We start from the raw sequence: 24,404 nt of genomic DNA, 5'->3' as shown, positions 1-24,404 counted from the left end.
GAGCTTATGTATTATTGATGTACTTCATGGACATCAGATTATTATGGTTGTATTATTTTTGTGACAATGGAGCTCACTCCCATGTACATTGTATTTATTACATGTAGTTGTATTTGTCACATCTGCAACTATTACATGGGTTGCGCACATGTATTTTTGATTAGATTGGTCTAATCAGGCTATAATACAAGCATGTAATGAGGATGGACCCCAGCCTAGATCCCACAAAATGGGTAGAATTCCCAAAAGAGGGTGCAAATCCTAATTCATAGTGGTGGAAACCCTAAAATGCAAAAGGGGCGCAAACCCTAATTTATAAGGGTGCAAATCCTAAAACGCAAAGTGGAGCACAAACCCTAACCCTAAAATGGTGCACTATCCTAGAGAGGTGACCTAACCCTAACCCCAATTTGTGTCTATATAAGGTTGGGAGGTCTCAATTGTATTTGCCCTTTTGGTGCATCTATGCTATAGAAGCTCTATCAATGCAACTATTGAAGCTTTCTATTCTCTTCTTCTATTCTATCATCTTTCCTCCATTGTTGAGAGTGAATGAGAGAGAGAATGAGTGAGAGGTATGTTGAGTGAGGGACTAAGGGAAGTGAAGCTCTTCGTCATCTTCTTTCTCTTCTTCTTCTTTTCTACTAGCTTCTCGACTTGTTGGTATACTTGGTGGTGGATGCAAAGAAGTGACATCATTGGATCATGTTGATTGTGGTCATGGAACCATCTTGAACCTTCAAACTTTTAGACTACAATATAAGAAGGTAAGTTTGTGAGTTCACTATACCTCAAAGCTAGTCTTATGTTCTTGCTTTTTTGGTTTGGAGAGAAGGATGCTTGGTTAGTTTGAACGAAGTGTCGAGAGACAAGGTGAGAGATTTTCATTGAAGTGAGTCGTAGCTTCTGAAACAATAGAAGTCCATCCAAAGTCTTAGTTGTTGGCACATGTGGCTCAACATTTATGGTTCTATTTGTAGGGACCAAGGATGGTGCAACCACCGAGGTTTTTACACTTCTATCATGTGGTGGAACATGAGGCTTATGCATGGGTATGGATGGGATCGATGGGATACTTATTGTCCGTGTTTGTAGCTAGCATTTTGAAACCCACACGGCTAGGTTAGGAAGGTCAAATTGGAAGGAATCGGTCCATTATATTAATATTGAAGCAATAGGAATTGTTAGGATATTAATTTAAAAACACAATTATTTTTAAAAAAATACCAAAATGCAAAATGCAAGATGCAAAACTCAAAACTCAAACTTTTCTTACTTAAGAAAACCATGTGACATTTTTGTGGATTGAAGATACATTATGCTTGTCATGCTTTGTTGGGTTGTGTGTATATTGAAGCAAAAGCAACACAAAAACACAAAACACGATATGCAAAATGCAAAACTCAAAATTTTAAACAAACCATGTGACATTTCTATGGATTGAAGATACATCATGCTTGTTGGATTGTGTATGTATTGAAGTGAAAGCAACACAAAAACATAAAATGCAAAATGCAAAATGCAAAACCCAAAACTCAACTCTTTTTACTTGACCAAACTGTGTATCAATGTTGTAGATGCAACTTTTTTATTATGGATGATTGAAATTGTGAGCATTGAAGGAAGAAGAGTAAGTAAAACTTAAAACTCAAGAAACACAAAACACAAAAGATAAGGCAAAAAAAACTTAAACTTCTGTTACATGAAAATTTTGTGTCATACGCTTGTCAATTGAACATGCATAATGCTTGTCATAGTTCTTTGGTTGTATGTGCATCGAAAAAAGGAAAATGATTGAAACTCAAAATACACAATGCAAGTATCAAATATATGTCCATTGTCTCATTGTTTGGTTGGTTATTATTTGTTGCCACTTTATAGTTAGGATTCTTTGCATCTTGATTTAGAGTTCCTTTGTACTACCCTTACGACTTGCACCACCCACCTAGGTCACTTTGCACTTGCACCATCCTTGCATCACCTAGGGCTTGCACTGATCTTGCATGGCCTACCTTGCACTATCTACCTTGCATCACTTAGCTTGCACAACCTAGTTGCACCACCTCACGACTTGCACCACCAAAAAACCTAGGACTTGCACCACCTAGGTCACATTGCACTTGCACCATCTAGGTTGCGTTACACTTGCACCACTTGCACTACCCTTATGACTTACACCACCCACCTCAGTCACTTTACACTTGCATCACCCACTTGAAACACCTAGGTAACTTTACACTTGCACTACTTGCACTACCCTTATGACTTGCACCACCCACCTAGGACTTGTATTTGCACCACTTATGTGCTTGCATTACCTACCTACACTTGTCATTTGCACTACCTAAGTCACTTTGCACTTTCACCATCCTTGCACCACCTAGGGCTTAGTCACTTTACACTTGCACCACCTAGGGCTTGCACTAAGCTTGCACGGCCTACCTTGAATTACCTACCTTGCATCACTTAGCTTGCATCACCTAGTTGCACCACCTAGGTCACATTGCACTTGGCACCACCTAGGTCACTTTGCACTTGCACCACTTGCATCACCTTTACAACTTGCATCACCCACCTAGGTACTGCAAACCTCTTTGCGACACGAGATGTTGGTACAATTGAGGTAACAACCGTCATGAGCCCATTGTAGAGCTTGACCCAGGAAGAGAGCGTAGCCCATGACTATGCTTTGGTTCGTGCGATGTGGGCACTCGCAAGGGTGATTTTTTGTGTTCGACAGCGTGGCTTTGTCGCGGTTCTTTTGAGGTTGGTGGTCGGTGACTTGGGCATTGAACACATTTGCATGAAGACCTGTGTCATCCTGCATCCACTTGTTCACTTCATGAGAGTATATGCAAGTCGCATGCGTTAAGTATAACGAACAAATGCAATCATGTCAAGATATAACTTTTTCAAAATCCTATGATGTTGATTGGGATGCCTATTCTAATGCTTGTTAAAGACGTGGCATATATTAGCGATAGGTAAGGGAAGTGTGTACAAGTGGGGAGCCTGCCCCTTTAATCATCAAAAGACAAAAAGTTATGGCAGGATGGCTTGTTAAGTTGCTTGTATATCATAGGGGCTACTCGATTTGCAAGAGGCGGGGTGAGTCTGGGTGGTCAGGCAACTGAGGCTCTACTGGTGAGGGGCTCCTATGAGATTGGGCAGGGAAGATGTCAGCCGGGACCTGAATGGTGTAGTCTCTGGCCACCACCGTTTCCAAAATGCTTTTGAACAATGCATCGAATTCTTCCTTGTCTCGAGCTGCCCTTTCTGCCTTTGAGCACCTGGTGCCCGAGTGTCTGTTGGGGAGTTGCACAACGGGTGTTGCCACACCTTGTGTGCTTCTTTGAGCTTCTACTCCCTTGGCCTGGGGATTCTTCGGCCTACATCCAGGGCAGTGTCGCTTGGGACCTCGTTTCTTTGCATACCTTTTGAGGGTAGGCACGTAGTGCACTGGTGGAGGAGCTTGTGCTACATGTTCCCTTCGACAGCGGAGAGCGTCTTTGCAAGCCAGTTGCCCTGGGTGCTCCATGTCTTCCACGTAGGGGACCTGCAAAATGCGAACCAAGGATTAGGCCTTGATATAGGATAAAACCATTCGCATGAAAGGGATTATAGTGTGGGTTATCAAGTGCATATGACGCGAAGGGGAGGGGTGAGGCGTGCAGTGTTTGTTGTAGAGGGATGGCCCCAATGATTATGTTCATTTGGCCTCTAGCCATTAGTAGATCTTGGCTCATGCTAAGTTACGTGGACTGGTTGTCATGGAGTGGGGCAGGGCTCATCCTTGGAAGGATAGACCGAAAAGGGGGAAAGGTATATAGAAAGGGATGCTACCCTATCTACACCATCAGAGATGTTGGTTGGGGCTTCCTATGGTGGTAATGAGGATTGCATGCCCTCCACCTGGAGGTGGGAATGGTCACACAACTTCTAAATATGTGGTGAGAGGAGGACTTGAGGAGCTTAGCCTGTTGAACCCAACTCTTCTCCCTGCGCTTGACTATTATTGCTTGTGTGTGTTGATAGTGTCTATACAGGGTCACAAAAGTCATTGTTTATTTATATACATATCCATGAATCCATGTCACTTCATGAGGATAAAAGCCAATTGTAGAACTCCGAATTGTACTGGAGCATGGCACACGCATCTAGTACTCGTGGTAGCTTACTCAATACCGATAGATATTTTGCAACATCGAGTAGCATGGAACCTTGTCCGAGTCTACTGGCAACATGTAAGTCCTTCTCAGTGAGAACCTTATTAGACAGAGAGTTCTCTTGGCTAGTTTCAGCTAAGTCCATACCCCGAATGGCAGTCAGCACACTTGAAGGGAAGTTGGTGCCACATAGGTTGGGTCTCGTTGAGACTGCCATTTGGCCAATCGCTCCTCTGAGACTGTCACGATCTGGGCTCCTAGTTTAGCCATTGCAACACGGTTTTCACACCAACGTTGTTTAAATTGACTTCGACCCTCTGATAGTCGCTTTAGTTGCTCTATCTCTAAGATATTTGGTTGGCAGAGCACATCATTGAATGTGACAGTTAAGCACAGTTCGTCGGCTTCCTCGTCAGAGATGAGTCGCATGCGTTCATATAGGAGCCTGTTATAGTGCATCAGGATGTTCTTGCTCTTCCTAGGATAAGGAAAATGGTAAGTATTCTTCGGGCTGCTCTTTAGGGAATGCGCCCATGTCTGCCAGGATATAAACACGTGCGAACACTTTGAGCTTAGCATCCAACTCAGTTAAGCACTCTGTGACACTTCTATGTTCAACGAAGGCTTGCTCGGTTGCTATCTCATGCAAGGTTCTAGGAGTTTGCCTGGGCTTTAGTGTAGCTAGGGGCTCAGGGCTAGACAAGCAAGTTTGGCCAATGTTAGGATTTCTTATGCTCTTGGGGTTTTCATGTTTCTCTTTGTCATTGCGTCATGGTTCTCCTTGGATGTGACTGGTATAAATTTGTCACACTGTTGTGACAGCGTTGTATCTACTCTTAATTGGTCAATGCGAGTTCTATTGTCAGTGGATAGAGTGTTGCAAGCAGCCGTTGATGGTAGCCACTGCTTTGATTTTTCAGAGCACACGGATGTGCCTTAGGTTTCACCACTATTAGGAGAGGCATCACTTGGCGCAGTGGTGGATGGACTCGATGCTTTATTCCTCAGCTCTCGAGCGCTCTTCATCTCAATGTTCTTGGGGTCCACAACCACCTGCCATTGCTGTTGTTTTCGTTGTTTTCTCCTCTTTTTCCTAGTCAGTGTAGGTGTATCTCTCAATGACTTAAGACCATGGACCAAGTCAACAGTTGATGTGCTCGGGGTCTCAGCATTCTCTTTCTCTAGCGTGTCCTTATGGGACATATCGTGGCCTGCTGAATAGCCTTGCCAGGTTGTGAGGGCACAACTGCCTCCCTTTTCGAAGAGTCTAGCTCTTCAGCCAATTCCCTTGTGTTTAACTCCTCTAGCCTAGGCTTTAGGCACTTTGCTGGAGTTGTCAAGGAAGTTGGTTGTGACACCTCCTCCATAGGTAAACTACTAAGGACACATTCCACAAGGGGCATTGTCACGGCCAAGGGCTGTGACTGCTGTGATCCCTGATTGGAAGTAGTAGCGGCTAGTCTCGTGGGCTCGCTACTCTTGGTGGATTACAGTGTCCAAGTCCCTAGGGCGATCGGAAGTGGTCCTGTCTTTTGTTGCCCTTTGAGCATTCATCTGTGTAGATCGAGCATGAGTTGATCTAGTCACATTAGGTTGCTCAGGCATATCCATGGGCCGAGAGCTATGGATGGTGTCATGTCCCACCTCTTGGACATTTGGAAGCTTAGATGGAGATAGAGATTGGGATTGAGCAGTCACCTTTGATGACTGTTGTAGTGCTTCCTGTGTCTGTTTGGAAAAAGAGGGTGTAGGATATCTAGGACTCTTAGGTAGACTTGGCACTGGCTGAATGATTTGCTTGAGGCTATTAGACAATTGTGCCATTTGCTTTGTTGAGCAATTAGCCTTGCCATGAGCAATGTTATGCCTATGATGCGTGTTATCCTCTTGGGAAGTCAAAAGCTCCTTGAGAACTAGTGATCTTTGTGCACGCTCAATGGTTACATATGACATCTGCTTATTAAGCATGCTAGGCTGAGGCTCTTTCTTTCGAACACTCATGTTTGGTTTCTTGCCTCGAGACCTAGAGTTTCTCTTAGATTTCCTCCTGTGCTTCGTTGCTTTTGATGCAATTTGGCCTTCAGCTGATAGAGGCAGTTTAGCAGGGGGTTTTGGTACCCAAATCCATCGGTTATCTGTGTAATACCCTTGAGCACATAGCAACTCTTTGGATATCCATCACGGCGTTGTGTTGACCCTCCATCGATGCCTTCATCTATAAGGCTTGGGCTTCTTTTGGGGTCTTCTACGATATTTGTAAGTCCAAAGCCCGTCCTTGGCATTGTCCCTTGACCCTCTTGTTTCAAGCATGGCCTCACTCACTGGTTCTCGTTGTTCATGACATGTGCTTGTATCAACTCTTCCAACAAGTCCTTGCTCTTGTTAGTAGGGTTGATTGTTACGTCAGCACCTTCCTTGCCTTTCCCTCCTCTAGGTTCGATGAGGTCACCCTTGCTAAAGGTTATGACTATCCTCATGCCCAGTAGTGTCACGTGTATCCTCTGTGCTACATAGTCAGCCTCACACTTGGTCGCCCTTTTGAAGGGTCTTCCAAGAAGGGTTTCCTTCTCGTAACTAGCACTATTTGGAGGAACATGAAATAGGATAGGCAAGCTTTCAGTTTCAATTGTTGCAAGGATTTTGCACTTCCCTATGAGTGCTTGTGGGTGTCCCCCGTAAGGGCTAAGAGTTGCATTAGTCGGTGTGAGCTCTGGTTGGCCTAGTAGGGTCCATGATTCATAGGTCAAGATATTAAAATTTGCTCCTTCATCAATCAGAGCGTCGATAGAGTATGCTCTCTTCTCGTGGTGAGTTTGACCCTAAGATAAGTAGGTGGTACTATGTCTTCGTCTTCCGGGTCTTGGCTTGTAAACTTAAGCCTTCTAACAAATGCCCTTGAGTCCCCAGCTGCACGACGAGATGTGGATTCTCCACTGATATCTTGGATTGTCAGTGCAGTGCTATTCAAGGAGCATCTATTGTCAGGACTGTCATATCTAGTCATTCTTGCTGTTGCAGCTTGATGTTGCATTTTGCTCTAACTAGACGCGGTCTGAACACAATGTCTTTGTGTTCTCGTGGTGTAGCCCTTTTGCCTTTGATGGCTAGATTGTCATGTTGAGGTTCTAGGGTCTCTTTTTGTCTTTGTTTGGGTGTGGGCTTCTGGTTGCTACTTTGTAAGTGAAGATCTATGCTTGTATAGAGCCATTACTACACTATGGCCTAATTCGGAGGACCTGTCATGACGCGCGTTTTCCCTCCAACTTACTTGGGGGAGGTGTGGATAGAGCCCCCTCTGCGAGGGTCCGGGGGGGCAGTCCCCCCCGACCCACAGGGTCGTTACGGTAAACACCATGCACAATTTGGAGGACCATTTATAGCCAAATTTTGAACTACTTGCTCTAAGTTTCAGCCTACTGATGGGTCTGTGATGTGCCTTTAGCTCTACGTCGCCTTTGGGGTCAATTTTGGGGTTTAGATGCGCCAAAATTTGTATTCTAGACACCTGTCTGATTCTCAGATGTCCGATTTTCAGGAGTCTGATTATTAAAATCGGACATTTGATTTTGGGTTGCTCCGATCGGCCCAGTGGTCCAATTTTGGTCACGTCCAATTTCTGGAATCGGACGTCCGATTTTGACAGGTGTCCGATTCTGAGTGGTCCGATCCCTTGTGTCCAATTTCCAGGGTCCGAGTGTTCGATTTTCAAAATTGGATGGGGCGAGTGTCCAATCAGTGGGACAAGGGTGGTTCGATTCTAGGAATCGGATCGGGAGGGTGGTCCAATTTTCGGAGTTAGACACTCCGACTCCAGAGATAGGGCAATCCTATTCTAGGACTTGGATGAACTAGTCTGACTGCGCGGCCGACAGCCTGCAAGTTGCACACGACGCCTCTAGGCTAACGTCTACTTCACCAAATCGTGCCATGCCACCTAATTAGATGCAAAGCCATAGAGGGAAATGCCTGGAGTACCTGAAAATGGTGTGGCACTCGAATGGATCAACATGCTGATGATCTCCCTACAGGTCTCTCTCTCTCTCCCTCTCTCCCTAGCTCTCAAGCTCACTCTCTTCTCAGAGGGTAGGATGTCGAATGTGGCCTTTCCTGGTTCCCTGGGCCTCTTATTGCCCCATCCCATCTTGCTGTGACCTCAGAGGTTAGTCCCTCATACTCTTCCAGCCAGAAATCTGAATTTGTGCCCCTATTTCCCTGTTTCAGCCTGTTATACAGCAACAGAAAACCCTACTGTTTTCCTTCTTTTTTCCTATCCTAACCTTAACCTAATGCAACAAAAATCAAAACTAAAGATGGAGATGGATGGTACTACTCTAATATCCAACAACAAATCAAAAACCTACTTGCAAAGGAGATCGAATACCTCTTCAAACTCCCTCGCTTCCTACCTATCTACCTCAAGCACCGGTTTGGGGAAAACCCTACTCCAATGCTCGATTCAAAGCGTGCAAGTGCTCAAGGATTGAATCCGTGGTCCCGGCAACAGAACCAAAATGTGGAAGCTTTCGCTCAACCGCCAAGACCCACGGACCGCTTATTGTTCAAGCATTCCAAGCTGAGCACTAATGGCTAACTCTCACATAGCCGACGCACCATCCATATCTACGGGTGTAGTGAGCTTACCTCCATGCCGATTGAGTTACCTCCTCTCTTGTGCACTCCGGTAGCTCCACGATCCAAGTGCAAGCTTCAAGCAAGCTCCATCCCCAAGCTCCATGCTCCAAGCTCCATTGCCGTGAGCAAGACAAGAGAAGAGAAGAGAAGAGAAGAAGAGAGGAGAAGATGGAGAGCTTCTCCTCCCTGGTCCCTCACCCTCACACACTCACTCCCTCACACTCTCACACTCCCTCTCTCAAGCACAAGCTCAAGCAAGCAAGAACAAGAAGAAGAAGAAGAAGAGGAGAGCCACTTTTGGCCACACACAAGAATGAGCTTCTCATTCACTTTTGAACTTTATATACATAACCCTAAATCCGTTTTAGGCGGTCATCCCCTTATCCCCTTTTTTACATGGCCAGCCGTGGCCTAGGCCCTTTTTCCCATTGTCCTTCTACCTTCCTAACTTCCTTTCCACTGCCCGTCTACATTTACAAATTGCACGGGTGAGAGCCCGGCGCTCCTTGAATTAAATCATGATGCACTTGCGCTCTTTTACAAAAGTATTGACTTGCGCTTTTCCTTGTGTGCCTTTCTCCCTTATTTAGGAATTTTCTCCTTGTGCGTCTTTGTCTTCCGTTTCACTTTGCCTTGGCCTTTGTCTTCTGCTTTAGATTTTCCGGATTTTCCACCTTCATTCGTTTTAGGGTTAACACTAGGTCACTTTGCATGACGTTCCTACACTTTGCACTTGTACTACCTATTTAGAACTTGCACCATTTTTCACTCCCACATATAATTCCACTCCCACGTACACATACCTCCACTCCTCTAAGGTTAGCTTGACATGATTGCGATGCTTTGAAGAATTGTTGCACCTCAAACATATTGTTTGAACAAAAAAAGCTTGATTTTTCACATCTTACTCTTATATGTTCAAAGTATCTCTCGTGTCTTAAAGATTGTATGTTTTGGAATGAATTTGTTGGAAGAAGCATTTAAATGCCTCAGGAATTCACTAAGGAACTTGTACAAAGTGGCCTAGGAGATACTTTGTCATTATAAGGACTTGACTCACCTAGCACCCATGCAACTTACACTAGGCTAACATCACCTTGGGACATTTAAAATCATAATTGAGAACCACATCAATCATTTCCACACCTAGGCATAGAACACACAACAAGTCAAGGGGCAAAATCATCCAGGCTACCACCGAGAGCTAAAGTCCAATCATTATGAGAATGGCCCAATGAGAGAGAAGTTATTGACTAAGCTATCAAGATTACCAAGCTGGATTCACATCATTCTTGAGATTTAAAAGACCAAAAATGCACACAAGAAACCAGACAATAACTTTAATTTGTAGTAAGTGTATCGTCTAGCTTTTTAGAGCCCAAGACTCAGTTGATGTGTCTCATAGCAGACTATGCAATAGGTCTATAAATCCTAAAATCTTCAAAGTCAACACTAAAGAGAAACCTTCCCACCCATCTATCCATTAATAATATGATTGCTAGCAACTCAAGAGCCTAGGCCATAGCTAATAGACTGGATGGGAATAGACACATTTACAAAGATTTACCTCGGATGCATTGGGTGTGGCATCACTCATATGTATCATGATTGTCCAACACACAAGGCATTCAATAGTATCCTCACATGGTCTATAGAGCCTAACATCTGAAAGGTCAAGGCCACCAACACTGACCTAGAAGATGAAGAGCTTATACCTCCTACATATCTTAGGGTCAAACTAACTGGCAAGCGAGAGCTCATCATTGATACTCTCGTTGAAGAAGGTTTTGATTACAACATTTTGCCTTATGATGTATGGATTGTAATTAGTCAACTTGGACTAGTCCCACCACATATGCAGTCATCAAACCTTATGGAGGATCATCTTATCCTAAGACAATGCAAGTTTCTTCAGACTATAGAGATTGAGAGCCTACCCATTATTTTCTATGTGCTTCCAAACTGAGAAGATATGGGCAAGGAGGTCCTACTTGGAAGACCTTTCAAGTATGGAACCAAGTGCAATGTGGATTATGTGGCACACTGCATACAATTGAGCTTACCAATTGTCCAAATTATCACTACTTTTAGCAAAAGGAACCTTGTCTCTTCTCTAGAGAAGGGGAAGCAACCTATCTTAGAGTCAAACCACACACATAGGGCGGAAGGCCAAAACATTTCTAAAGGAACTCCTGAAGGCACAACCAGACCAAAGAGAACCACTTAGTAGTTCAACAATCATTGCTAGCTCCTCTTGTGGATTAGCAACTGCTTTAGACTATTGTATTTCTAAAATTGTGGATACAAGCATCTCAAGAACTAGATGTTCAACCACTAGCTTGTCAGTTTGTATCTCCGTAAGTATCTTGGTCCTCGACCTATATCTACATTTAGGTCTCATTCTATTTCTCTTGGATTTGGATGGACCTTAGGCAATGGTTGGTGGAGATGGCTTTACAGGTAGTTTTGGCAAACAAATCCAACAATTTCCCACATAAAACCCTTGAGCTTGTAGCAACGCTTTGGGAACTCATTGCACCTTTGTGCTAGCTCTCCATGGATGCTTCCAATTACATGCCCTAGCTCTTCTATTCCTTATAAATGCATTTCTATTTCCATCAACTTAAGAAGCTATGGTAGTATTCCCAATAGCTTTAATCTTTCCTTTGATTCCTAAGTCAAAAAGAGAACACAAAATAGTCACAACCTAGTGATGCTATTCATGCTAAAATAGAAAGCCCAAGGAAGGTGAATATAGATCCCTCTTGTGTTGGCAGGCACTAATGCACAGAAGTTACTAGTCCTTCAAAATAGCTAATGTCTCCTCCCAACAATCAAGAACCTTTGTCACCCAAGCCAAAACAGAACATCTAGACACAGCCTAGTGTAGTTGCTCAATCCACTAAAAAGGTACACAAGGGATAGCTAAGAAAATATCAAAGGATCAACAATCTCCCTCCATAAGTGTTATCAAAAAGAAATTTGGAAAATCCAAGACTGGACTAGTTCCAATCAGTCCATTGATCCTATTGTATAGTCATCTTTGATTGACATGATTGACTAATCCACTGCCTTAGAAGTTACTACTTCCAATTATGAGATGGAACCCATGTAGTCCCAATCCTTGGTTACAACCAAACCTATCATTTTAGCTAAGGAACAAGCCTCTAGTATTTCAATCTCACAACAAAATACTAACTCTAGCCTAAAGAGCACAATGAATCCCATGATTCAGAAATCTTGGTCTTCTTGGCTAGAAGCTCTAGTGCATTTACAACCAGTTAAGAGATCTCTCATGGAGGCTTTAATAAATATGGGGCAACAAAAGGATCAATCCAAGGTTAGAGCTCTAAAGAACTAGATGAAACACTATTGAATTCACTCACTCATGCACATATTCATGCCAACATTGGAATTTAGACTGCTGGATAAGCCACTCTTAGAAAGGCCTCTAACACAGTTAGAGCAATCACAAATTTGTTGGTGTTACCCAACAATTGTAGGAGAAGTCATGAAGAAAATCACTAAGGTAGAGCAAGAGAAGCATTGCTTGATTCTTGTGTTCCACCTTGAGTAATGGATGGTAAGCAATGAATACATTGCAACATTAGCCATGAAAGCCGAAGGTCAAAGTGAATTTGAACAGAAATGGTATTCTAGTTGAGGTTTAGCTACAAGGTATTGTAGCCGTCTAATGACTATTGTTGAGCAAAGAAAGACACTTTGGACTTCCATACATGATTTGACATATACATCACCTACACCTTTGAGAGTCTTTGTGATTGTTCATGGTGTCAACATTTCTAAACTTGCTAAAATAGATCTCTTATGTGACAAACTCCTTTCAAAGGAAGAGTTGCATATTACAAGTTGATTGGGAAAAAGCAACATGATGATTGATGTCATTAGATATATTTTCTACCTTACACATGACCCATAACTTCTTGATGGTCATGCTTCATTATATTACGATCCCAATTTCTTTGACCGATTTATCCCAAGGGTGAATCACACAAAACATTATCTTTCCTTTGCTTCTAATACCGCATAGAATGCCTCTTTATCCTATGATGTGAAGTAGGGCAATGTAAATAAATCCTTTACTAACACTAACACAATGGCTAAAAGCAATGTGCTTGAAATTTCAAATCCCAAGGCTATAGTTATTAACATCCCTACTAACCCACACCATGAGTTCAACCAAGTTGAGCCAGGTAAATCTCAAGATGCTCCAGAGGAGGCTACTTAGATTCATCTCTAGATTAGCCCTACTAAACTTGACCCTCCTTCTAGTTTATAGCCTTTGCTTGTTTGTCAACCACTCAATATCATGGCTATTCATTTGGCTAAGAAATTCAATTCCTCTAAAATAGAATGGCTACTCCAATTTGATGCCATATTAACTACTTATGCCAAGCTGTTTGCAATGATCAATTTAGGTCTTGTTGATGATGAGACAATACAAGTTGCTTCCAAATGGCATCCCATTTGGGAAGAGAGTGAACACCTCTACCACAAAAGCCTCTTGGTTCAAGATGAATATACTAAAAACCTTCCTCAGAAGAAATTGTAGGCATGCCAACTTATTCCCTCTTATGCTTCTGTGATCAAACTCCGAAATCAATCAACACTTGATGAACGTGAGTAGAATTGCAACACCTCAAGTCTGTTCTTATAACAATTCTTTTCCCATAGATTTGAGATTGCTTGTGATGGTAGTTATCTTATGACAATGGCTAAGTGGTGTCATATAGTCAGTACACTTCAATATGATCCAACCTACTATGAGACTACTTCCTTGCATTCTACCATCTTGACTCGGCATTTGGACTTGCCACAAAAGTTAAAATACCACCCATTGCTTGATAAGATTTTGAGTGAAGAGGAGTTGCACATTGCCAATTGCTTTGTAGGACCATCCTTGCTTGAGGATGTGATTGCTTACATTTATGGACTTACTACAAAACCAATTGACTTGGATGCTTTTGCTAACTTGGAGTACAATCCAAATTTCTATGACTGGTGGATCCCAAAGACTACAAAATACTGACCCTTATATATAACTATCCTATTTTCCCTTTTATATATTTTTCTTTTGTCTCATTGACCAAAGCCAAAGACCCTCTGACTTATGAAACAAGACTACATCTTTTGTGAGAGCAAGATTAAGGTATGAGATCACAACTTTTGCTCATGGTACACTGGTGAAATGCAAAAAAAAGCTCTTTATAAAATTTTATACATTTTGACTTTGCATCCACTACATAGTATTCTCAAGGTTTCACCAATTGAACACATGTAAATAATAGGTGACACAACAATGCAATGAACATGTTTCAAGCCAACATCATCAATAGTAGACTATTTCTTTGAAGATTCCAAGATATGGCAACATTACGACAACCAGATCAACTAAAAGACTCTCATAAAGACAAAGACATCTGAACACCATCGATACATACATCCCAATTTGTTCATCCATCACATCCCTTAACTACAACATACAATGGTAATCTACTTCTTGAGAGGAAGTCACATTCTCTTCATTAATACTACAAGTCTTCATCACCGAGTACTAGTTATTCTTCACCAACTCTGTATCACCAATGAGGCAAGGTGCTTTCAAGGTTCAAGTCTCAGTCTTCCATGATTTATTCTTCTATAGATCCATCATTGATCCTTCATGTTACCATCATTTTTCATCATTGAGTCTTATCTTTTTGGACATCATCTACAACATCAGTATGAGCATAATCTTCTTCAGTACTAGTTCTTCATATTAGCAAGCATATCACTCTCATCATCCACAGTTCTTCATCAACAACCTTTATTTCTCTCCATTTAGGACTACTTCATCAGGACCTATTCCCACCATTCCGTATCCACCTTTGATGTGAGTGCCATGGAACTGGCATTCGTCTTAGAGCGAGATAATGTGAACAATATTTTGTGAAGGCTAAAGTCAAAGAAGATCAAAGTAAAGTCAAAGCACAAGTGTCAACTTATTATTTTGCAGAGCTTCATTATATTATTTTAGACACTTGTGTATTATTGTTGTACTTCATGGACATCAAATTATCATGGTCATATTATTTTTGTAAGAGCGGAACTCACTTCCATACACATTGTATTTACTACCAACAATTGTATTTGTCACACCCACAACTATTGCGTGGATTGTGCACGTGTATTTGTGATTAGATTAGCATATGCTTTAGGCTAAGATACAAGCATCCAATGAGGATTGAACAACCTAGATCCTACAAAGTGGATAGAATACCCAAAAGAGGGTGCAAACCCTAATTCACAATAGTGGAAACCCTAAAATGCAAAGGGGCTCAAATCCTAATTACAGGGTGCAAACCCTAATATGCAAAGGGGGACACAAACCCTAACCCTAAAATGGTGCACCTCCCTAGAGGAGTGACTTAACCCTAGCCCCAATTTGTGTCTATATATAAGGGTAGGGGGTATCAATTGTATTTACCCTTTTGGTATATCTTTGTTGCAGAAGCTCTATCAATGCAACTATTGAAGCTTTCTATCTTCTTCTATTCTATCACCCTGCCTCCATTGTTGAGAGTGGATGAGAGAGAGAATGAGTGAGAGGTGTGCTAAGCGAGGGACTAAGGGAAGGTGAAGCTCTTCATTGTCTTCTTTCTATTCTTCTTCTTCTCTACTAATGTCTCTCGACTCATTGGTGTGCTTGGTGGTGGATGCAACGAAGCGATGTCATTCGATCGTAGTTGTGAAACCATCTTTGAGCCTTCAAGCTTTTGGATTACAATGCGAAAAGGTAAGTTGGTGAGTTCATTACACCTCGAAGCTAGCATTGTATTCTTGCTTTCTTAGAGAGAAGGATGCTTAGTTAGTTAGATTAGAGTGGAGTGTTGAGAGACAAGGTGAGAGATTGTCACACGAACTAAGTTGCAGCTTTCGAAACAATAGAAGTCCACCCAAAGTCTCAACTATTGGTGCATGTAGCTTGATACGAGTGCGTGTAAGAAGTGAGTTTTTGAGTGATTTTTCAAGTATAAAAAGTTTGCACACACATGAATAGCATTTTTTATTAGTTCTCATCCCTTTTATGTAAGAAGTTTAGGGGTGGGGTTTCTTCATGTCCATTGGGAATCCTATCCCTTTTACTGCCTTTCTTGTTGGTCATGGTTTCTATTCATGCTTGCTTGTAGACGTCATCCTTTAACTAAAAATTGAGAGTGCATGCAAGAAGTGAGTTTTTAGGTGAGCTTTTGAGCAAGCTTTTTTAGGAAATCTCACTTTCTCCTCCATTGTTGCCATGCTCTACCACCACTACCAGTACCACCACCACATCTTACTCGTCCCCTCCTCCCATTAGTATCATAACCAATAATGCCACCATCACAGTCTCTTTCTTCCCTCTTTTAACTACCTCAAGTACCAATTCTCCTCTCTCTCTCTCTCTCTCTCTCTCTCTCTCTCTCTCTCTCCTCATATGTTAGAGACCAACCACCAAAACCTCCCTCTACACCATAGCATATATATATATATATACATATATATATATACATATATATATTGGGGACCCATGACATGCATCTCCCTCTTCTCCTCTTCCTCAATAACACACACTCTCTTACTTTCTCTTTTTCATGCCTAACTCTCTCATTTATCTTCTCTCTCTCTCTCTCTCTCTCTCTCTCTCTCTCTCTCTCTCTCTCTCTCTCTCTCTCTCTCTCTCTCTCTCTCTCTCTCTCTCTCTCTCTCTCTCTCTCTCTCTCTCTCTCTCTCTCTCTCTCTCTCTCTCTCTCTCAAATGTTGGGGACCCATATTAACTCCAACTAGAGCTGGAAGTAAAAAAAGTGAAATACAGATGAAGTGGAAGAAGTAGGACGGAGAACAAACAAAGGTGCAAGGGCGGCCTCTAAAATCAAGTTAAATGCAAAAACACATTTTTTAAGTGAAAGGCGCCCCAAAAATTTTGTAAAAGAGCGCCAAGATCCCTCATGTGCAAATTGTAAAAAAATAGACGATCATAGGCTAAAGAAATAGGCCAAGTGGAAGGGAATTGAAAAGAGAACCTTGCCATAATGGCCGGTCATGTAAAAAAGAGAATGGGTGTCCATGGGATTTTAGGGCATGTATATAAAGTTCAAAAAGTGAATGAGAGCTCATTCTTTGGTGTGTGGCAACAAGAGACTCTTCTTCTTCTCTTATCTTTGCTTGCTTGTGTGTGCTTGAGAGAGGGAGCGTGAGAGTGTGAGGGAGTGAGTGTGCAAGGGTGAGGGATCAAGGAGATGAAGCTCTCCACCATCTCCTCTCTTCTTCTTCTCTTCTCTTGTCTCACGCGCGGCTATGGAGAATGGAGCTTGGAGGTGAAGGCTTAAGGATGCTTGAGCTTGCATCAAGAATCATGGAGCTACTGGTGTGTTTGAGGGAGGAGGCAACTCGTTAGGCAAGCATCGAGGTGAGCTCACTACACCCCGGTAGGATCAAAGGTGTGTTGACTAGGTAAGAAATAGCCATAGGTGCTCGCTTGAAACACTTGAACGAATAAGCGGTCCGTGGGTATTGGAAATCGAGCATGAGCTCCCTCTACATTTTGGTTTTGTTGGTCAGGACCAACGGATTCAAGCTCAAGCGCTTGCCTGCCTCCAATCGAAGCATCGAAGTAAGGGTTTCATCCCCAAACCAGAGCTTGAGATAGGTAGGAAGTTTTGGGTTTTTTAATCTTCACAACAAGTCGTTTGGTTATTTTGGTGGTTTGATGATTAGAAGAGTAGGAGAAATCATTTCAGTACTTTGCTTTCTATTCTTGTTGCATTTAGAGTAGGTTAGGATTAAGAAATCGGATTGGAAAAGCATAGGGTTTGCTGCTATAAAACGGGCCCAAATAGAGCATAAATCACGAAAAACGGGAAAAAAAGAGTGCTCAAGGGGATTAAGGTGACAAGTGAGTGATTAGGAGTGACAAGGCAGGAAGGGGCTTAATAGTCAAGAGGCCAAGGGAGAGCTCATTTGAAACATTGAGAGAGAGAGAGAGAGAGAGAGAGAGAGAGAGAGAGAGCTCCATTGCGTAGATTCACTTTGATCTTGCCACCGATGAGTTTTTTGCCTGCTATAGGTATATCCAACCCTTCTCCTTAATCCATATATATGATTTGAAAGTGCTTAACGACTATCTTGCCATGAATCACTCAGTTCGTCTCATTTTTCATCATTTCCATAAAAATGCGCCGCTTTCACCCATCCAAGCGGCTCGATTTTGGGCCAAGTCCCAGAATCGGCCCTCGGCCACTTGTCTTTGGCCTCCTCGGCACGACTGACTCGGCCTTGCTCTCTTGGACACACAACTACTCGGCCCACCTAGACTCGTTCCAACCGAGCTACACATTTGGACACACCAGTACTCGGCTCGCCCAATTATTCGGGGCCCACTCGACTCAGCCCGTCCCATTCACCCACTCGACCCTCGATCACAACATCCACTTGGCCCTCGGCCATTTGGCCCATCCAAATTATACACTCGGCCCCTACAATGCGGACCTATTGGGGCAAATTTGATATTTCTCAAATTTTTTAAATTCTGGACCAGACCCACCTAGACACCGATCGCACGAACCTCCGAAGGCCATACAGATACTTGAAACACCTTTCTAGCTCAAGGAATAGAAGAATCAGCAATACACAAATATAGGGGCAACACTAGTCAACTATCTTGCAATCGAGCCCGTTTTAGCGGCATCAAATAGAGTCGTAAACTCCCAAACAAATCTTGACTAAGCGAAAGGCACAGCAAAAACCTTGTAAACCGGTGAGGATGGCCAGAACCCAAACATACAAGCCTATCAGGCCAAACCCATAAACGAGAGTGCAAGAGCTGCTTAGACACTTTGTTTTCTTACTCACTCTGATTTCTAGCTCTCGAAACACACTTAAGAATAACTAAAAGCCTGATTGCGCACATTGCATGGAAAAGAGTATACACACATGTATAGAGTGAAGATAAGTTGAGGACCATTTGTAATTAACAAGAAACTCACTCAGACATAAAAATGTGAAAGAACCCACCAGTAAGAGAAGATCCCAAGACATAGAAGGGTGATCGAATCCCCCAAGTGTAAGACCAAGTGAAGAACACAACTGAAAAGCCAAACGCAGCAAGGACCCACACTATCGGGGAAGTGGATCTACCCAACCTCATCAACCTGATCAACAACTTGGCAGAACACGAAATCTTAGACATGGCAAAGGGCAGCTCAGATCACAAAAGCAATGAAGAACTTGACCTGGGAGACTTTCTTGAGGCGATCGAGCAAACAACTAGTGAACATTGCGGTAGACCTACAAAGGACATCATAGTGGACCTTGAGGAGGAGAGAGATCTAGCATGCAAATCTCTACAAGGCATGGTTGCTTACAACGAGAATCAGTAGACTAGGAGCTTACACCAAAGTATGGAAATGTGAGAGATCCAGAGATTGCTAGCCCTAGTAGTAGGCAGAAATCAGACAGACAACAAGAGAGCACTAGAAGGAGACCCCACATTGAGCGAGCTTCTGATGAAATGGCTGCTAGATAACACAGGAGTGGAGCAGAGTGCTACAGCATTGGCAACATCACTACTAGTAGGGTTAGGAGTCAGCCAAGGCTCTAAGAGCCAATAAAATATTCATGTGGTAGCGAAGCAGCTAGACAAACACCAGCCAAATGACAACATGTATAGCTTCGTAGAGTAGTTCAAGCAGGTCTGTGAGGCCAACGGCCTCACTGATCTCACTCAACACTCACAATCTTTCGGTCTATGCTTAGGCGATAAGGGTAGAACCTGGTACACGAATCTAGATGCTGCTAAGTGAGCCAATTTCAATGGCCTGAAGAATCTCTTCATTAAGAGATTCTTCGAACTAGGATACTTCAACAACCTACTAGTGCGACTCATGAATGTCAAGTAGAGAGAGAAAGAGCACATCTGAGATTACATGACCCATATGAGGAGCCTCTTAAAGAGAATCCCTACGAGAGACCAAAAAAAATAGTAGTGTCCATAGTATTTATTAACAAAATATAAAGTAAAGAGCTCTACAAAGCCTTGGCAGCAGGCAATTCAAGCTTGTTGCAAGAGGCACTGGCAAGGGTCTTTGAAGAAGCTATTAGAGTGGACAACCAACTCAAGGAGAGAAGCTCCAAGATCTTGAATCGAGAGGAGTCCAACACTAGGAATTCTAGGAGAGCTTCAAAACGGAGTGAGAGATGAAGCCCAAGTGCTCAGGATAAAGGAAAGGGCATTGATTCAGGACAAGAGCTAGCAAAGATGAAGATGGAAATAGCCAAATTGCAAGAGATGATGAGACGACCAACGCACCCACACATCCAAGGAAACAACCTTGTGCTAATTGTAGTAGGTTTGGCCATGACACTTATGTACACCCTTATGTATCGTATGACAAAGAAGGCAATGTAGTCCTTATAGAATACTGACCAATACCAGTGATGGCATTAGGTAGAGGTAGAGGCAAAGGCCTAGGAGGGCAGACACAAGAGCTAATCGTGTGTTGGACTTGCCATCACCCGGGACACATTTTTTCGCGCTGCCTTGAGAGGGAGCAAGCAAATAGAGACAAGATTGACCTACGTTGAGTATGGAATCACTCATCTCTTTGTCAATTGCCCTAGATGGAAGCCATTCTCTAGTTTAGTAAATGAGCCATTGGTCGCATTGGGGTCGTTTGGTGTCGAGATACTCGATGGGGATGCCACTTCTATCCCATTGCATGTCATGACCTGTGCACAAACAAAGCAAGTCAGTGTATCATTGTCAAGGCCTAGCAATCTTGATGCAACCTTAATCGAAAAGAAGAGTCGGAGTGACGAGACACTAAGGTCATGCTCAAAATCAAATGTGCCACGACATTGCCTACTAGAAAGAAAGTCACTGATGTAGAGGCAAAAACATCAGTTCCAAAGACGGCTGAAAAGGGAAGTGCTAGAGTCGGGGAGTACCCCACCCGAAGCGCCAACTTGAAGGCATCAAGAAAGTGAAAGAGTGGGTGTGAAAGAAGCCCAAGAGCACCTAAAAGACACTGAGCCCATACTAGAAGATGAGATTGATGATCTTTCAAGCATAAGCATGCCAGTCTCATCCCCACGACCAAAATCAAGGGAGGTGATTATACCACATGCAATACCACTTAGACAAAGTCTAAACGCTATAGGCCAGCAAATTAGTCAACACCATTGGCCAAGAACCACGGAGTTAGGAAAGAGGTAAGCAGCTAGCAATCTCCTTAATACATTGATGACCACCCCTGTGACTCTAAGCTTAGGAGACATGCTTAGGCAGCATCCAATGCTATGGCAAGAGCTAAACAATGGGTCGAAGAATCAAATGAGCAAGTTGCCACCACTGCACGAGCACGATGCAGAAATGCAAATACTGAGCCTAACATTGCACTCCGTTCTTAAGTCCTTGCACGTCAATGCTTTCTGGGAAGGCAGAGAGATGCATGGAGTCCTGCTAGTCTTAGCTCTTGGAGATGTCACAAGAAAGGGAATCGTAGACACAAGAGCAGGAGTTAGTGTGCTAATCCATGCGGTACTCCAAACTTGGGGTAACCCACCAGTCGAGATTGCTAAATTCAATGTCACATTGTCTAACGGAATGAAGGTAAAACCATTCGGTGTGTTAAAGAATTGGCCAGTGAAGATTGCATGTGTCAAAAGATGGACACCTGGAAGACTACCCCGATTGACCTAGACGCCATCTCCACTATGCTAAAGGGTGACCACCAAATTAGGAAATCCTACAGGCCCTTAACCAAGTATATCCCATGTCTTGAGGATGAGCGAGACTGGATGCATGTTCTTGCTAGCATCGACCTGCCATTCTTGGACAATGAGGAGTATGAACAAGCCATCAAGACAATTGGCAAGCTTGGCAAGGACACACCCTCAGTATACTAGCCTGCATGATGGCTGGAAGCCTACGTGGAAGACCCAACCCTGTCACATTCTAAGTCCTGAACAATAGACAAGAGCTCCTTGAGATCCTAGGATATCTAACTAACAAGTTGGATGGAAATCCAGCAATGAATCTCAAGCCACTCCAAGATCTTTTGGATGAGCCTAAGTGGTGATGGTCCAAGGTGCAAGATTTAAACTTGATGTACAATTGGGCCTTAGTCCCCAATCAACAAGAAGAGACATATCAGGACTTGGGAGATGATGAGCAGTTGGACAAAGATAGCTCTAACAATGAATATGAAGATTGTTGTTCCTTCAGTGATGAGTGATGCCATGAGGCATATTCCGCGATGGATTCCGTGAGACCATGGTGGATTCCATGAGTTTTTATTCCACAGTGGATTCCATAAAACTATATTTATTTATCGAGGTTCATACACAAGGTGGATTCCTTGTGCAAGAAGTTGACGGGGACGCATGTCCTTTTCGGGTGTAACGTTAATTTAATGTGCATGTGGGTGATTCCATAGTGGGTGATTCCACAAAATACATATTTTAATTAATGGATGTCTATGAGTTTAGAGTGCACACTCGTATTATATTAAGGTTAGGACAGAGTTCCAACCTATTTGTTTATTTTGTAGTTGAAGAATGCTAAGTATTCACTTTTGTTGGTTTAATTTTATTATTTTCTAACAATTGTGAATGCTTCAATTGATGTGTAGAGCAGGCGGCGGTGGCGTTGGGAAGCACTGGGCGATAGCATGTATTCAAATTACCTAGAAAAAATTATCATTTTTTATGGGCGCGCATCTTATCATTAAAGGTGTGGCGCTAATATTTATTTAGATGTGCTTATTTATTGAAGTGCTTGACATATATCTATTATTTTGTATGCACATGGGCGCAGGGTTTAAATATTCATTATTGGACATTGTATTTGGGCACAACCCGACTCTTGGGTTGCCCAACCACTTTATTCTTTATTTGGACAAAAGCAAACACAAAAGCTAAAGTATGCTAATTGTAAAATTGGGCTATTTTTTAGCTTTGATATGAATAAATTTATAAATACATGCTTTGTGGAGCGCTCACACAAGGCATAGGGGGAGATTGAACCCAACCGCTTTATTCTTTATTTGGACAAAAGCAAACACAAAAGCTAAAGTATGCTAATTGTAAAATTGGGCTATTTTTGAGCTTTTTTATGAATAAATTTATAAATACATGCTTTGTGGAGCGCTCACACAAGGCATGGGCTATGTATGCATACAACATTTGATTTGCGCACCAGTGGTATCAGAACCAAGCTGAGATTAAGGGCTTCCAATTGCTTACCATCTCATGCGAAGGCGAAGCTCCTGGAACAAATGGGCTCTATAGTTAATCTCGTGATGATCCGTCAATACGAGCGTAAGCGATGAAGAATCCCCTATTGTGCTGTTGGATCATGAAGGATCTCTGACAGTGAAGGACCACTTTCCAAGCTCCTACATCAATACGTTTTTCTCAGAGAATAAGAGAAGCTAATTCTCATTAGTTTGGAGGTTATAAAGTTTCATCAACTTTATAAAAAGCTTAAGGCTCCCTAATTCAATCACTTGCCGCGGAAGTATGCACTCACGGCAGTCGACGTCAACAAGAACATACCACCATCCTGTCGCTCGCAGATGATTGGGATAAGTCAAAGCTTTTTCTTTAAAGCTTAGGATTACCAAGCTTTCTAAAGTTTCAAGTTTCAAATTTCAATATTTAAACTTCTCCATAGCAACAGTTCACATTGAATCAACCTTGAACTAGTTTTATAGCTCATTGCAAGCCTTTATTCACACCCATGCTGTGATAGAGATAATTTCAAGCAAGCAGATTGCTATGCGTAGTCTACATGGGCAAAGTATTTGTTGAAGAAGGATTTCATCAACTCCCGCATCTGCAAAGAAGAAAGATCACAAAAAGCCGCTTTTTTTAAAAAAAAAGAGCAAGCCTTGTAAACCTGACTTTGAGCTACGCTCATCCCGCTAACAAGATTTTGAGCGTGTGAGGTTGTTTGAAATTTTGCAAGATGGCTAATCAAAATATGGAAGATTTTATGGCTGAAGGTGATACGGTGGAGCAAAAATTGGACCTAATTATGATACAGCTTCAAGAGGAATGAAGAGCACGTCAAACTTTGCAAGCTCAACTAGCCGCTCTTCAATGATCTACTACCGATCAAGATGGACCGCAACTCGAAGATGTTATATGACGCACGATCGATGCAACACTTGAAGCACAATCTATCAAGAAAGAAGCCAAGATAAGTAAAAGAAATTTCAAATTCTGTACTTTTCATGGGTTACGTGATGGAAAGACTGTTCTCACTTTTATCAGTCAGTTTGATGATTATTTACATGAAGAACAGTATGCCGAAAAAGACAAACTCAAGTATGTCACTAATCATTTAGTGAACAGAGCATCACTATGGTGGACTCTTGTTTGTAAAAGTATTGATTGTCCTACTACTTGGAAGGCTTTTCAAATGAAATTTTTGCAGAATTTTCTTTCACCTCAATTCCACGAAAAAGCAATCAAACAGTGGGATCTTCTACAACAAAGAGATTGCAAGCCTATTTCACAATATACTGAACGTTTCTGGAATGCCTTATTGCAACTTTGAATGCTCAC

Source organism: Lygodium microphyllum, chromosome 28 (assembly GCF_053477565.2).
Source record: "Lygodium microphyllum isolate KBCC chromosome 28, Lygodium_microphyllum_v1.1.10, whole genome shotgun sequence".
NCBI lineage: Eukaryota > Viridiplantae > Streptophyta > Polypodiopsida > Schizaeales > Lygodiaceae > Lygodium > Lygodium microphyllum.
The sequence above is the reverse complement of the archived record's forward strand: the minus strand, read 5'-3'. Positions refer to the sequence as shown.